At 39.5% G+C, this 14,049-nt stretch overlaps 1 pseudogene; it reads left to right on the forward strand.

Annotated features, from left to right (window-relative positions):
* The first annotated feature begins 10,896 nt into the window (after positions 1 to 10,896).
* On the forward strand, positions 10,897 to 11,777 carry LOC102245488 (annotated as a pseudogene).
* Positions 11,778 to 14,049: the final 2,272 nt, after the last annotated feature.

Below are 14,049 nucleotides of genomic sequence, written 5' to 3' on the forward strand. Positions count from 1 at the left end.
AAACATATATGCACCCAATGCAGGAGCACCCCAATACATAAAAAAATTCTGGAAGATATCAAGAGAGAGATCTACAGCAATAGAGTCATAGTAGGGGACTTTAAAACCCATGACACCACTGGAAAAATCCTCTAAACAAAAAATCAGCAAAGAAACAGCAATCCTAATGACTCACTAGATCAGATAGACTTAATTGACATCTTCATAACATTTTACCCCCAAACCACAGAATATACATTCTTCTCAAGTGCACACAGAACATTTTCAAAGAAAAACCACATATTAGGACACAGGCTAAGTCTCTTCAAATTAAAGAAGATAGAAATCATATTAAGCCTCTTCTCAGACCACAATTACATAAAATTAGAAATGAACTACAATAAAAACAATGAAAAAAATCAAACTCTTGGAGGCTAAATAGCATGCTATTAAACAATGATTGGGTCACCAAAGATCAATGAAGAAATAAAAAGCATCTTGGAAACAAACAACAATGAAAACACAATAATCCAAAATCTATGGGACACAGTGAAAGCAGTCTTGCAAGGGAAGTTCATACCTCTACACGCTACCTCAAAAAACAAGAAAAAATGGTAATAAAATATCTAACCCTACAACTCAAAGAGTTAGAAAGAGAACAACTAGCAAAGCCCAGAGTAGGCAGAACAAAGGAAATAATAAAGATCATAGAGGAAATAAATGACATAGAGAACAAAAAGAAAGAATACAAAAGATCAATAAAACCAAGAGCTGGATCTTTGAAAGGATAAACAAGATTGATGAACCATTAGCCAGGATCACCAAGAAGCAAAGAGAGAGGAGCCAAATAAACAAAATCAGAAATGAAAGAGGAGAAATAACAACAGACCCCACAGAAATACAAAGGATTATGAAAGAATACTATAAACAACTCTCTTCCAGCAAATTGGACAACCTAGACAAAATGTACATTTTCTTAGAAAAATACAACATTCCAAAACTCAACCAGGAAGAACCTAAAAATCTTAATAGGCCTATAACTACTGAAGAAATTGAAGCAGTAATCAATAATATTCCAGCAAACTAAAGCCCTGGTGCAGACAGCTTTATAGGGGAGTTCTTCCAAACATTCAAATAAGAACTAAAACCTATCCTCCTAAGACTATTCCAAAAAATTCAAGAGGTAGGCACAGTTCCAAGCTCTTTCTATGAAGCCAGCATTAACCTAATTCCAAAACCAGATAAACATACCACAAAAAAAGAGAACTACAGTCCAATATCCTTGATGAACATAGATGCTAAAATCCTCAACAAAATTCTTGAAAATTGGATCCAGCATCACATTAGAAAGAACATACACCATGACCAAATAGGATTTATTTTGGGGATGGAAGGATGGTACAATATCCACATATCAATAAATGTGATACATCGCATAAACAGGTTGAGGGACAAAAACTAATTAATCATGTCAATCGATGCAGAAAAAGCATTTGACAAAATCCAACACCCTTTCTTGATAAAAACTCTCAGCAAAGTAGGAATAGAAGGATCATACCCCAACATAATAAAAAGCCTTATATGACAAACCTACAGCCAACATCATACTCAATGGGCAAAAACTAATACCATTTCCCCTAAGAACAGGAACAAGACAGGGATGCCCACTTTCTCCACTCCTGTTCGATATGGTCCTGGAAGTGCTAGCCAAAGTGATCAGACAAGAAGAAGAAAAAAGGCATCCAAATTGGAAAAGAAGAAGTAAAACTGTCATTATTGGCAGATGACATGACACTGTACATAGAAAACCCTGAGATGCCATCAAAAAACTACTAGACTTAATAAGTCAATTCAGCAATGTAGTAGGATACAAAATTAACACCCAGAAATCTATGGCTATTTTTATATAACAATAATGAACTCACAGAAAGAGAAACTAAAAACCAATCTCGTTTACCATAGCAAGAAAAACATTAAGATACCTAGGAATAAACTTAACAAGGAGATAAAAGATCTGTACTCAAAAAACTATAGGACATTGAAAAAAGAGATAGAGGAAGACATAAACAAATGGAAGGATATACCGTGTTCATAGATTGGTAGAATCAACATCATTAAAATGTCCATATTACCCAAAGCAATTTATAGATTTAATGTAATCACCATTAAAATTCCAATGGCCTATTTCACAGACCTAAAAAAAAACTCTCCAAAAATTCATCTGGAATAAAAAAAGTCCCCAAATAGCCATAGCTATCCTGAGAAAGAAGAACAAAGTTGGAGGGATCACAATACCAGATATCAAGCTATATTATAAAGCCATGGTTCTCAAAACTGCCTGGTACTGGCTCAAGAACAGACATATAGACCAATGGAACAGAACAGAGATCACAGAAATAGACCCAAGCCATTATGCTCAATTAATATTTGACAAAGGAGGCAAAAGCATACAATGGAGTCAAGACAGTCTCTTCTATAAATGGTGCTGTGAAATTTGGTCAGATATATGCAAAAATATGTAACTAGATCACCAACTTACACCATACACAAAAACAAACTGAAAATGGTTAAAGGATTTAAATGTAAGACAGGAAACCATAAGAATATTAGAAGACTCCATAGGCAGCAAAATATATGAGACATATTTCATAGCAATATTTTTACTGGTACAGCTCCTAGGGCAATGGAAACTAAGGAGAAAGTAAACAAATGGGACTACATCAAAATAAAAAGCTCCTGCTCAGCAAAAGAAGCCATCAACTAAACAACAACAAAGCCTACTGTATGGGAGAACATATTTGCCAATGCTATTTTAGATAAGGGTTTAATCTCCAAAATTTATAGAGAACTCATACAACTTAACAAAAGGAAGATAAGCAATCCAATCAAAAAATGTGCAAAGGACCTAAGTAGACACTTTTTGAAAGAGTATATACAGAAGGCCAAGAGATATATGAAAACATGCTCACAGTCACTAATTATCCGACAGATGCAAATCAAAACAACAATGAGGTACCATCTCATACCTGCCAGAATGGCTATCATCAACAAATCAACAAATGACATATACTGGCTAGGATGTGAAGAAAAACGTACCCTTATGCACTGCTGGTGGCAATGCAGACTGCTGCAGCCACTCTGGAAAACAGTATGGAGTTTCCTCAAAAAGTTAAAAATGGAAATCCCATTTGACCCAATAATCTCACTTCTAGAATTATATCCCATACACCACCAGAAACACCAATCAGAAAATATATATATACCCCTATGTTCATAGCAGCACAATTTATAATAGCTAAGATTTGGAAACAGCCTAAATGCCCATCACAGATGAATGGATTAAAACACTGTGGTACATCTGCACAATGGATTACTAGGCTGCTGTAAAAAAGAATGAATTTTTACCATTTGCAACAGCATGGATGGAACTGGAGAGCATTATGCTAAGCAAAATAAGCCAGTCTGAGAAGGATAAATATCACATGATCTCACTCATATGTGGGATATAATGATCAACATAAACTGGTGAACAAAATTGGATCCAGAGACAAGGTGGCACTGAGCAGAACATCCAAACTTGGGGAGATGGCAGGGGACGGGGGTTAGAGATCAACCAAAGGACTTTTATGCATGCATATTATCATGACCAATGGACACAGACACTGGGGTGGTGGGGGCTTGCCCTAGGGGGTGCAAGTAACCATGGGGGTGGGGGGTTAACCCGGGAAAAAAGGGGACATGTAATAATTAAACAATAAAAGTTGTTGGATTTTGTTTTTAAAAAAAGATTTTTTCATCTTTGCAGTCCTTCCTGCTCTCCCTCTCAGGTCATCAGTTACTGGCATCTCATAGCTAATGAAAGTTCTTGTCTGTCTATAATGTAACTTGGTTGCTGATTGATGTTCTTTGCTTGCTTTCTTATCTTTGAGGGATTTAGTTTGAATATTCTAAGGCTAATTTCCCAGTCCACCCTTTTCTGAGTATTCATTTATTTACTGTAGGGGTTTTTCTGTTTCTGTTTTTAAGATCTCTTCTTATATGTAAGGTATCATGTTGTTAGTCTACTCAGAAAGAAAAAAATATGGTAAATAATCATTTAAACCCCTCAAGTCTTTTTCCTAGGTGGATCAAACTTGTAGAAGTGCCTTCTAGCAAGCTTCAGAAATAGCAGTGGGGGGCCACTCCCATTTTTGTAAAAAAATAATAATAATAAATAGCACTTTAACATTAAAGTCACTGAAGGCCAGTGAGTTATCTCTGTTACAAAATTTTCAGGAAAATGCCTTGGGTAATAATAATTGGCTTTAAAATCTCAAAGTTGTTAAGGCAAAATAAATATATCTAAAATTAAGGGTATATGATAAAGCTTTTTCAGTGGTAATTATATATGCCTAAACATCGTTTTCAAAAGTGTTTGGTAACTTAAAACTTTGCAGTTTGCTGTATTAAATAGTACTGAAACATTAATTAATCTGAGTTTGCCTCTTATGGAGAATCTAGAGGATGGATTTGAATCTGTTAATGAACAAGTCCTGTATTTTATTTGCAATATCTCTTAAAATGTGAATGTATTGTTAATCTGGGGAGTGTTAATTACTTACATGCCACTTAAAAGTTAAGGTTTCTAAGAGTTAATAATTCTAACTAATTAGAAATTATGGTTTTGGTGTAATAAAGCATGAGGCACAGAGATGCATTTTGAAGGAAAAAGAAAGTGGATTCTAAAGCTGGTTATTTTTGAAAGTTGTAAGGTTTCTGAAGAAAGATTTGTGAAGTTGTAGAAAGTTTGTGAAAGTTGTAGAATTTTGTGAAGAGACATGTCAAAAGGAAGTTATGTAAATGACACAGGCCAGTAAGCCAGGAAAAGTAGAATGGGGAAACTAAGACAGTTAAACAGCAATTTGGAGCCATCTATTAAATCCTATCTTCCTTAATCCAAGGACACTTAAGAGTAAATGATTTGCACTTTGCCTCCCTAATCTGATTATAGCAGCCGTGGGCAAACTATGGCCCGCAGGCCGGATCCGGCCCGTTTGAAATGAATAAAACTAAAAAAAAAAAAAGACCGTACCCTTTTATGTAATGATGTTTACTTTGAATTTATATTAGTTCACACAAACACTCCATCCATGCTTTTGTTCCGGCCCTCCGGTCCAGTTTAAGAACCCATTGTGGCCCTCGAGTCAAAAAGTTTGCCCACCCCTGGTCTATAACCAGATGGTAAATAGTTTATGTCAATGTACTCAGGGACACTGATAGCAGAAATCCAATTAGTGTCATTTGCTGACCACACCCAAGGACCAAAGAAGTTAGAGAATAAACTAATCTGTTAATAGGGAAAATATATTTCCTGCTTTTCTACCCAGGAATCAAAAGTTCTATAAATTATTAAAATGGTTATATTTCATATTAATCAGGTATTTTTTTTTTTTTACAAAAAGGCCATCTTTTAATCATGGGAACTGAAGTTTGCTAGCCTATGTTTGTGTCTGTCTTTTGATAAAATAAATTTAATAATCCTTCGAGGGTTTGGATTTTTTTTAAATATATTTTATTGATTTTTTTACAGAGAGGATGGGAGAGGGATAGAGAGTTAGAAACATCGATGAGAGAGAAACATCGATCAGCTGCGTCCTGCACACCTCCTACTGGAAATGTGCCTGCAACCAAGGTACATGCCCTTGACCAGAATTGAACCTGGGACCTTTCAGTCCGCAGGCCGATGCTCTATCCACTGAGCCAAACCAGTTAGGGCCAGGGTTTGGATTTTAAGAAACTTTTTCTTGACCTAGAATTAGCTTTAGATCATCCCAATAGGCCCTGGAATGCTTCAAATGTTTATTTCTCTGTCATGAAGGAAAATTTTCTGCTTAAAGTATATGGGAAGCTTTGTCAAATAATAATAACCATATTATGCTTCCATTTTAAGCTTTAATTGTTATTCTAGAATATTGTGTTTTACAGAAAGGACAAGATTCCATGTCATTTGCAACTATTGGTGATTCTTAAACTTTTTGTTTTTCAGGTATAAGGAAGCATTTTTAACACAAATTTGGTAAATTATATATTTCTCTCCCTACCTGTCCCTCCAGTATTTTGGCAATTCTTAATAAGTGGCAGTATATTTCTTTGCATTAATTTAATGAGACCTCTTTCCAATTGTAGCTATGTTAACCAAGATAAAAACTGAAATTGGGCCTGCTTATAACAGCCATGGCTTCACTGCCTTTTGCAGTACTTGGTCCATCCAGCATTCCATGGGAATCCCTTACAATCCACTAGGGCAGGCCATCATCATTTAATGTGCACAGGCTACACTGAAGGGTATGCTAGTAAAACAAAAAAGGGGGAATATGGGACTCAAGGACCCGGCTATAATACTATCTAAAGAACTCTTTACCCTTAATTTTTTGAATTTGAATGATAATTTTCAGTCCTCACTAACCCCATCTCAGAAACCACAAGTCTGTTGGTGAGATGTGGACACTAATAACTGGATGGGACCTAATGAATCATTAACATCGGGGAGAGGATATGCCTATGTTTCCACCCCCAGAGGACTGCTGTGGATTCCAGCTCTCCAGATTAAACCTTACCATGGCATGGCACGGGACCAATTCTCTTCCAGAAATGAAGAATCTGAGCCTGGGGATTCCACAAAATTGAATGTTGCGCCTTCACCAGACCCAGATAGCCCCTGGAATAACCTGCAGAATGATTAAGCAGACAGCAGAGGCTGAGCAATTATTGGAGCGTACTCCCACTCCATGCATTCCAGATAACTAACCATTGCTATTTTTGTTTTTCTTATAGTCTGTAAAATCGGAACTGGAGCAGTAAATGCGCTTCATGGACCCTGACATTCCAAAGCAGAAAGTTCACCACCTCCCTCTGTCATCTACATTCAGCAAAACAAAAAAGGGGGAGATGTTGGGAAGCATGAGACTTGGTTGGAAAGTTTGTAAGGAGGACATTCTGATAAAAGAGAAGTGTGTGGAAGGCTGCCTGCCCTGTTTGTTGGAAATCCGACTTCAGGAGACTTAGCGAAGTATGAAAGGCGGTGCCCCTAATTATTCCTTGACAAGTCTGTGCATATGCAGACCCCTGGGTGTTTATTGGAATCCTTATGCTTAATCCCTGGATGCCCTTGCCTAGAGGACAATGTAAACACATGTGTCCTCTCAAGATTACTCACCCTACTGATTGTATCTAAAGATAAAAACTGCAATAAAAGGCTAATGAGGCAGGCAATCAAGGCTGCTCTGGCTGCTAGAGCCAGGAGCCCCTTAGCCCTCTCTTTCACAGTCAAACTGTGTCTGAGTAATCTGTTCATCCATCATTCAGGGGCCACTGGTCATCCCCGGCACACTCTTTCACTGTTGGATGGCTTTCATTGTTCAAATCATTGGAAAGAAAGGGTTTTCTTTCTTAAACATGAAAGTGTCCGAAAACTTGAAAAGAATTTGAAAGACTGTCTTTTCATTATATTTCTCAAGAACATTACTTTAAATGCAGATGCTTTTTGTCTATTAAAGAGTCTGGTGTATTTTTAGGACTTCTTCTTTGACCTTTAACACTTTAGATAACATTAGATTACTGTTTTTTTAAGAAGGAAATAACTCACAAAGAGCCAAACAGAAGAGATGCACAGAGCAAGGTATGGAAAAAGGGCACAGAGCTTCTTTGTTCCTTCTAAGGGCACCATTCTCTCCAAATCTCACATGTTCACCAACGCAGAAGCTCTTCTTCATCCAGGCCTTTAAATGAGGCTCCAACCTGAAGCAGCTTGACATGTAGAAAGGTTTTCTGGTGTTCTCTGGATTATAGCATTTCTCCTGTCCTGACCAGTGTGGCCTGTGCAGTTCCTATCAGCAGGAAAATAGGGAGGTGGGCCCTGTATATATGCCCATGATACCAGCAGGCAGCTTTGTCGTTTGTGTTCTGAGACTCTTAAGCATATTCTTTTCTTCCTCCCCTGTGCCCACCAGCTACCATTCGTTCATTTCCTGCTGCCAGCAGTCAAATGTGGGGCTTTGGAGAAAAGCCAATGATGTATGTCCTGTGTATTTATTCAAAAGTGTGGGGCTGTGCCATCTCTGTGCCCCGAGACTCCCTGGATAGCTGTTGTCTACAAATAGTTGCTTTGCCTCCTTCCTCACTGGGGAGTTAGGCAATGGGTTTTGTTTTGCTGAGGCCCACTGTTCTCTCTCCCAGGGTGCAGCCCTTCTGGGGCCAGTTGCAGCTTTGAGCATTTTATGTCTGTAGTTTCCTCCCTGAAAATAGTTGTCTTTGTTGTGGCTAAGATATTTAGATCTTCTCAGCAGTACCCTTATGTGATTGACTGAGGGAGCTGTAAGTAATTTTTGAATCTGGCTTACTTCTATTTGCAATGTAAAATGCTAGAGGCTGCATAATTGCTCAACCCACTCCTTGTATTTGATAAACTATGTTAAGAAAGTGCCGGGGTTCTTGTTCCAGCATTAAGAAGGGTTCAGGAAATCTGGAGAAGGGGCTGTGTGTCTAATAGTCCAGAGACGAAATATAATTTTGAAAGGCATTTGGGGGTCAGAGGAGCCTAGTTTAAAGGAAACTAAGATCTCCTTGTCTCAGGACCCCATTCTTTTTATTAACACAAATTGTCCTGAGGCGAGGCAGAGATATACACTTCAAAGGGTCAGGGTTTCCTATACAGAGTCCATTGTCAGATTAGGGAGAATTAGCCTAAGGCTGTTCAGGTGTTTGGCCAGTAGGAGGCAATATTACATGTAGATTAAGATGCCCTTAGCTGTCTGGCAGCAAACAATCAATTTAATGTATCCTATTCAGGTTTGGGGAAATGCCATCAGCCATTCCCAGATTCAGCCCTGCTGTCATGCTGGAATTGGCTTCCAGCAAGAAAGTATGTTATTTTGTTGTAAGGTCTGTATTTTTTTTTTTTTTTCAGAAATATTGATGATAAGAACCTAACACTGGATGTTTCTCCCCAATATTAAATTACACTGCTTGGAGGCACGAGTCAACTTCTCTGTGTTTGGTTCTCTCAGGAATCTTTTTTTGTGATTCTTTATCTAGAGGAAAAAACACACACCACCTTTAGTAACTAACTCTGCCAGTGACCCACAGAGTTGAAAGAATGCTGCATGGGAATGAAGCTCTTACCTGGAGCACTGAATTCATAGCAACATTGAAGGTAGTAAGTTGGTTTTCTCAATGATGAAAGATGGATAAATTGGATTATTTCCACTGCACATAAATTTAATTTGATGACATCTGAAATTTAAACTACAAGGAGACAGAAATACATGAGAGTCTGGAGAGGAGTGAAATCCTCCATTTGTTCAACTTCACCCATGTATTTAGCACACAAAGTGAAAATTATATTTTTCTTGTTTTTTAAGGTAAAATATTTAATTTAAATTGAAATATTTTATAGTCTTTCTTGAAATGACATTTTAAAAATTATAAAGTTGAAAAATTAACTGGACAAGGAGATAATTTAAAGATTATCAAAATGAGTGATTAAACTAAGAACAAAAGTGTTGAAACTTTCATAGTTACAAAATTGCCATTCCAGTAAAAATTATAGATAAGTGCTTAACTGAGAGCAATGTTGTCCTAATAAGCAAATATAAAATGACTCATATGTAGATTTTAATATTGTAGTATAATAGCCATGTGTTAAGAAAAAGCAGAAGATTTTATAAAACATATACTGCATACATTTTTGTGTATCAAAGGTTATATCGAAAGGGATTTAATGGTGAAAGAAGGAACTCCCAAGCTAGAAGTAACATGTTATTAGAACTACATTAAAAATATTTGTATACTTAGCAAATTTCAATAAATTTTCCCTCAAATCATGTACCACTCTTTTCAAATAGCCTACATGCTAAGTGTATGGATCAGATTTAGTGAAATTATGTTAGAGTACAAATATAATCAATTGCGTTTGACTTTAGTTGGCATAGGTTATCTGCATATAATTTATTCATATTTATGTACAAGTAGAAAAATATTAAGTCTTCATGTAATGAAAACTCACTTTAACCTGACACCTAGCTATATAATAATTTATGCCTGGCTATATACTAGGAATAGGGAAAACAGACATGATATGCCATTTTTTAATCTTCAAAGTTCCTCCTTTAAAACTATTTTATAAATGTACTTTTTAATAAATAAACTTTCTTATTTTAGAGTAGTTTGTTCACAACAAATCTGTAAGAGATTTTCTATATGCTCAGTACCCATGACTGAATCTAAGAGAAGCAGTAAACAAAATAAACAGACCTAGTGTTTCAGATACTAGAGTTGGAAACAAGGACTTTAATATATTTCTGGTAACTGATAAAAAAAAAAAAATGAATAAGTAAATTAATGGTGTAGAATTTTGATAGAATATTGGTATCTGTAAGAAGAAATGAGTACAAATTCTAGAAGTTAAAAAATACAACCTGAATTACAGTTTCATGTAATAGGAGATTAATTCTGTAAAAAAAGTTAATAGAAAATATCCAGGGGCCACCAGGGAGTCAGCCTTGGAACTGAAGGGTTTGGTGGCCCCAGGAGGCACCTTTCCCAGCTCTGGCCTAGTAGACAGGGCAGCCTGAACCCCACCCACTGGGATTCAGACTGACCACTCCCTGCATCCATCAATATCCTCTGGAAACAGTTTTTTAAAAAATATATTTTTATTAATTGTAGAGAGGAAGAAAGAGGGAGAGAGAGAGATAGAAACATCAATGATGAGAGAGAATAATTGATTGGCTGCCTTCTGCATGCTCCCTACTGTGGGGTCGAGCCCGCATTCCGGGCATGTGCCCTTGACTGGAATTGAATCTGGGATCCTTTAGTACACAGGTTGAAGCTCTATCCATTAAGCCAAACCAGCTAGGGCAAGGAAGCAGTTTTTGAAACATGAATCCTTCACTCTTCCTGACTGTCCTTTTCTTAGGAATGGTTTCAGCTGCTCCACACTTGATGGAAATTTAGATGCACAATGGAGCCAGTGGCAGGCAACACAAAGAAAATTATATGACTTGAATAAAGAGGATGGAGGAGAGCACTGTGGGAGAAAAATATGAAACTGGCCTGCACAATCAGGATACAACCAAGAGAAACAGCTTCATCATGGCAATAAATGCCTTTGTTAGCATAACCAATGAAAAATTAAGCCAGGTGATGAATGGTCTTTAAAACCAGAAGCATAAGAAAAATAAAGTGGTTGGGACCTTCTCCTTGTAGAGATCCCCCCATCTGTGGACTGGAAAGAGAAATGTTATATAATTACTGTGAATGACAAGGTATGTGCAATTCTTGTTGGAATTTTAATGCAACTGGTGCACCAGAAGGACAGGGGTTCTGGAAAATTGGCAGATGTATTCCATTGAGTGAGCAGAACCTTGTGGATTACTATCAGTCTCAAGGCAATGAGAGCTGCAATTGTGGCTTAATGGATAATGCCTTACAGTATGTTAAGTACAATGGAGGCTTGGGCTTAGAGAAATCCTATCCATATCATGCAAAGGTTGAATCCTGCAAATACAAGCCCAAGGATTCTGTTGCCAATGACACTGGCTTTGTGGACACCCATCAGAAGGATAAGTCCCTTATTAAGGCAGTGGCAATTGTGGGGCCCATTTCTGTTGCTATAGATGCAAGCCAGGATAGTTTCTATGAAGAAGCCAGACTACAGCAGTGAAGACCTGGATTATGGCAATTTGGTGATTAGGTATAGCTTTGAAGTTGTAAAAGAAGATAAATATTGGCTTGTCAATAACAGCTGGGGTACAGTTTAGGGCGAGAATCTACATATATAAAAGGCCAGCGACTGTTATGGCAGAACGACTGGAATGGCCTGAACGACCGGTCGACCAGTTGCAATGATGCACACTGACCACCAGGGGGCAGACACTCAACGCAGGAGCTGCCCCCTGGTGGTCAATGTGCTCCCACAGGGGGATCGCAGCTCAGCCAGAAGCCGGGCTCATGGCTGGAGATCTGTGGCAGCACTACCAAGTGGTGGCAGCAGGCGTAGAAGCCAGGATAAGTGTGAGCTGTGGGGAACCTGGCCCTGGTTTGGGCTCCTCCCTGGCCACCTGCCACTTAGCGCACTGCTACATCCCTCGGGGGATGTCTGACTGCCGGTTTAGGCCTGTCCGAGGGGATCAGGCCTAAACCGGCAGTCCGACATCCCCTGAGTCAGCGGTTCTCAACCTGTGGGTCGCGAACAATGAAAATACATCCTGCATATCAGATATTTACATTATGATTCATAACAGTAGCAAAATTACAGTTATGAAGTAGCAACGAAAATAATTTTATGGTTGGGGGTCACCACAACATGAGGAACTGTATTAAAGGGTTGCGGCATTAGGAAGGTTGAGAACCACTGAAGGGGTCCCGGATTGCGAGAGAGCACAGGCTGGGCTGATGCTCAATGTAGGAGGAGGGGTAGGGGGTACAACAAGGCCTGGAGGCACATGCTATGGCCCAGGGATCCCAGGAACTGCAAGTCCAGTGCTTGCTTTCCAATAAAAAAAAATTTGAAAAAAAAAAGCGGTCGGACACTGCCACCTTGGGAAGAGTGGCTTCAGGAGGGAAAAGCTTCCCCAGGCCCTGCCCGGCCAGACTGGCACACCATGGAGGACCACGCACCGACCATGGCGGAGCCCCCCACCCTGATCCCCTTAGTCCCATGGCTCGTGACTCACCGGTGACATGAAGGAAGCACAGCCCCTCCGACTCCAAAGCCGGTTGCTCCAACAGCTTCTCCCCGTCCCACTCCATGGTGTATGCAGTGCTGCCTGGTCACGCCACCTCAGCTCCGGCTTCCGGCTTCCTGCCCGCCCCTTTGTATACTAAGTCTGCTCGGAACTGGCTTCAGCCTCCCTGCCAATAGCACTGCAGCACAGCCAGAGAGTGGCAGGATTGATTTCAGAGAGGAAGAGAGAGGGAGAGAGAGAGATAGAAACATCAATGGTGAGAGAGAATCATTAATTGGCTGCCTCCTGCACGTCCCCTACTGGGGATTGAGCCCACAACCCGGGCATTTGCCCTTGGCTGGAATCAAACCTGGGACACTTCAGTCCACAGGCTGATGCTCTATCCACTGAGCCAAACCAGCCAGGGAAACACTGTTTACATTTGTAGGGAAGCAGAACATTCCACTCCTGCCTCCTGTGTCACCTTCTAGGCTAAGAAAGGTTGGCTGTTCTCTGTGTTTCTCCTCCCATCCGGAATCAAAACCTCTTGGGGATGAATGATCCCAGCTACGGCCCCAACACATGCTCAGTGTCACTGTCACAGACATTCCCAGTCATTATAGCCTGCTCCTCAGTCCGCAGTACCCTGCTCCACCCACTGCCACTCCTCACCTGTCACCCCCTGAGGACCACCTTATGTTATCCTATTTGAAATGTGAGCCATATCTCAAATGCTCCCCTGTCCTTTTTTTCCCCAATAGCTTCCTTGCCCTACATTTCTTCCTCTAAAAACCTTGCATTTTAAAAATATGTATTTGAGTGAATTCAGAGAGGGAAATAGAGATAGAAACATCAGTAATGATAGAGAATCATGGATCAGCTGCCTCCTGCACATTCCAAACTGGGGTTTGAAACCTCCTGCGGCGCCTCCCCCTGGCCAGCAGGCCCCAATTGGCAGTGAGGGAAGGAGGAGAGGTGGTGGGGAGGTGGGGAACCTGATTGGTCCTGATCGCCTGCCAGGCCTAGGGACTCTACTGTGCACGAATTTTGTGCACCAGGCCTCTAGTGGCTATATAAAGATGGCTGTAGTTTAAAGAACACCGAAGCAGGATGAGTGGTCAAATTTAGGCTATTGGGCTTGGAGTCTGAACCTGAACAAGTCAACTACAGATAATGGAAATCAATAATAAGATCTTGGTAAAAAAAGAACAAGAAATGCATTGCTTTGCCTTTTCAAGTAGCACGGAAACTGTTTATTTCCCCCCCATAATTTGCCATTTGGCCTGATCTAATACAGTGGGGCCTTGACTTATGAGTTTAATTCTTTCTGAGACTGAGCTCATTAAGAAGCTCGTTAACTCAAATT

The sequence above is a fragment of the Myotis brandtii genome, unplaced genomic scaffold (genome assembly GCF_000412655.1).
Source record: "Myotis brandtii unplaced genomic scaffold, ASM41265v1 scaffold7, whole genome shotgun sequence".
Classification (NCBI taxonomy): Eukaryota; Metazoa; Chordata; class Mammalia; order Chiroptera; family Vespertilionidae; genus Myotis; species Myotis brandtii.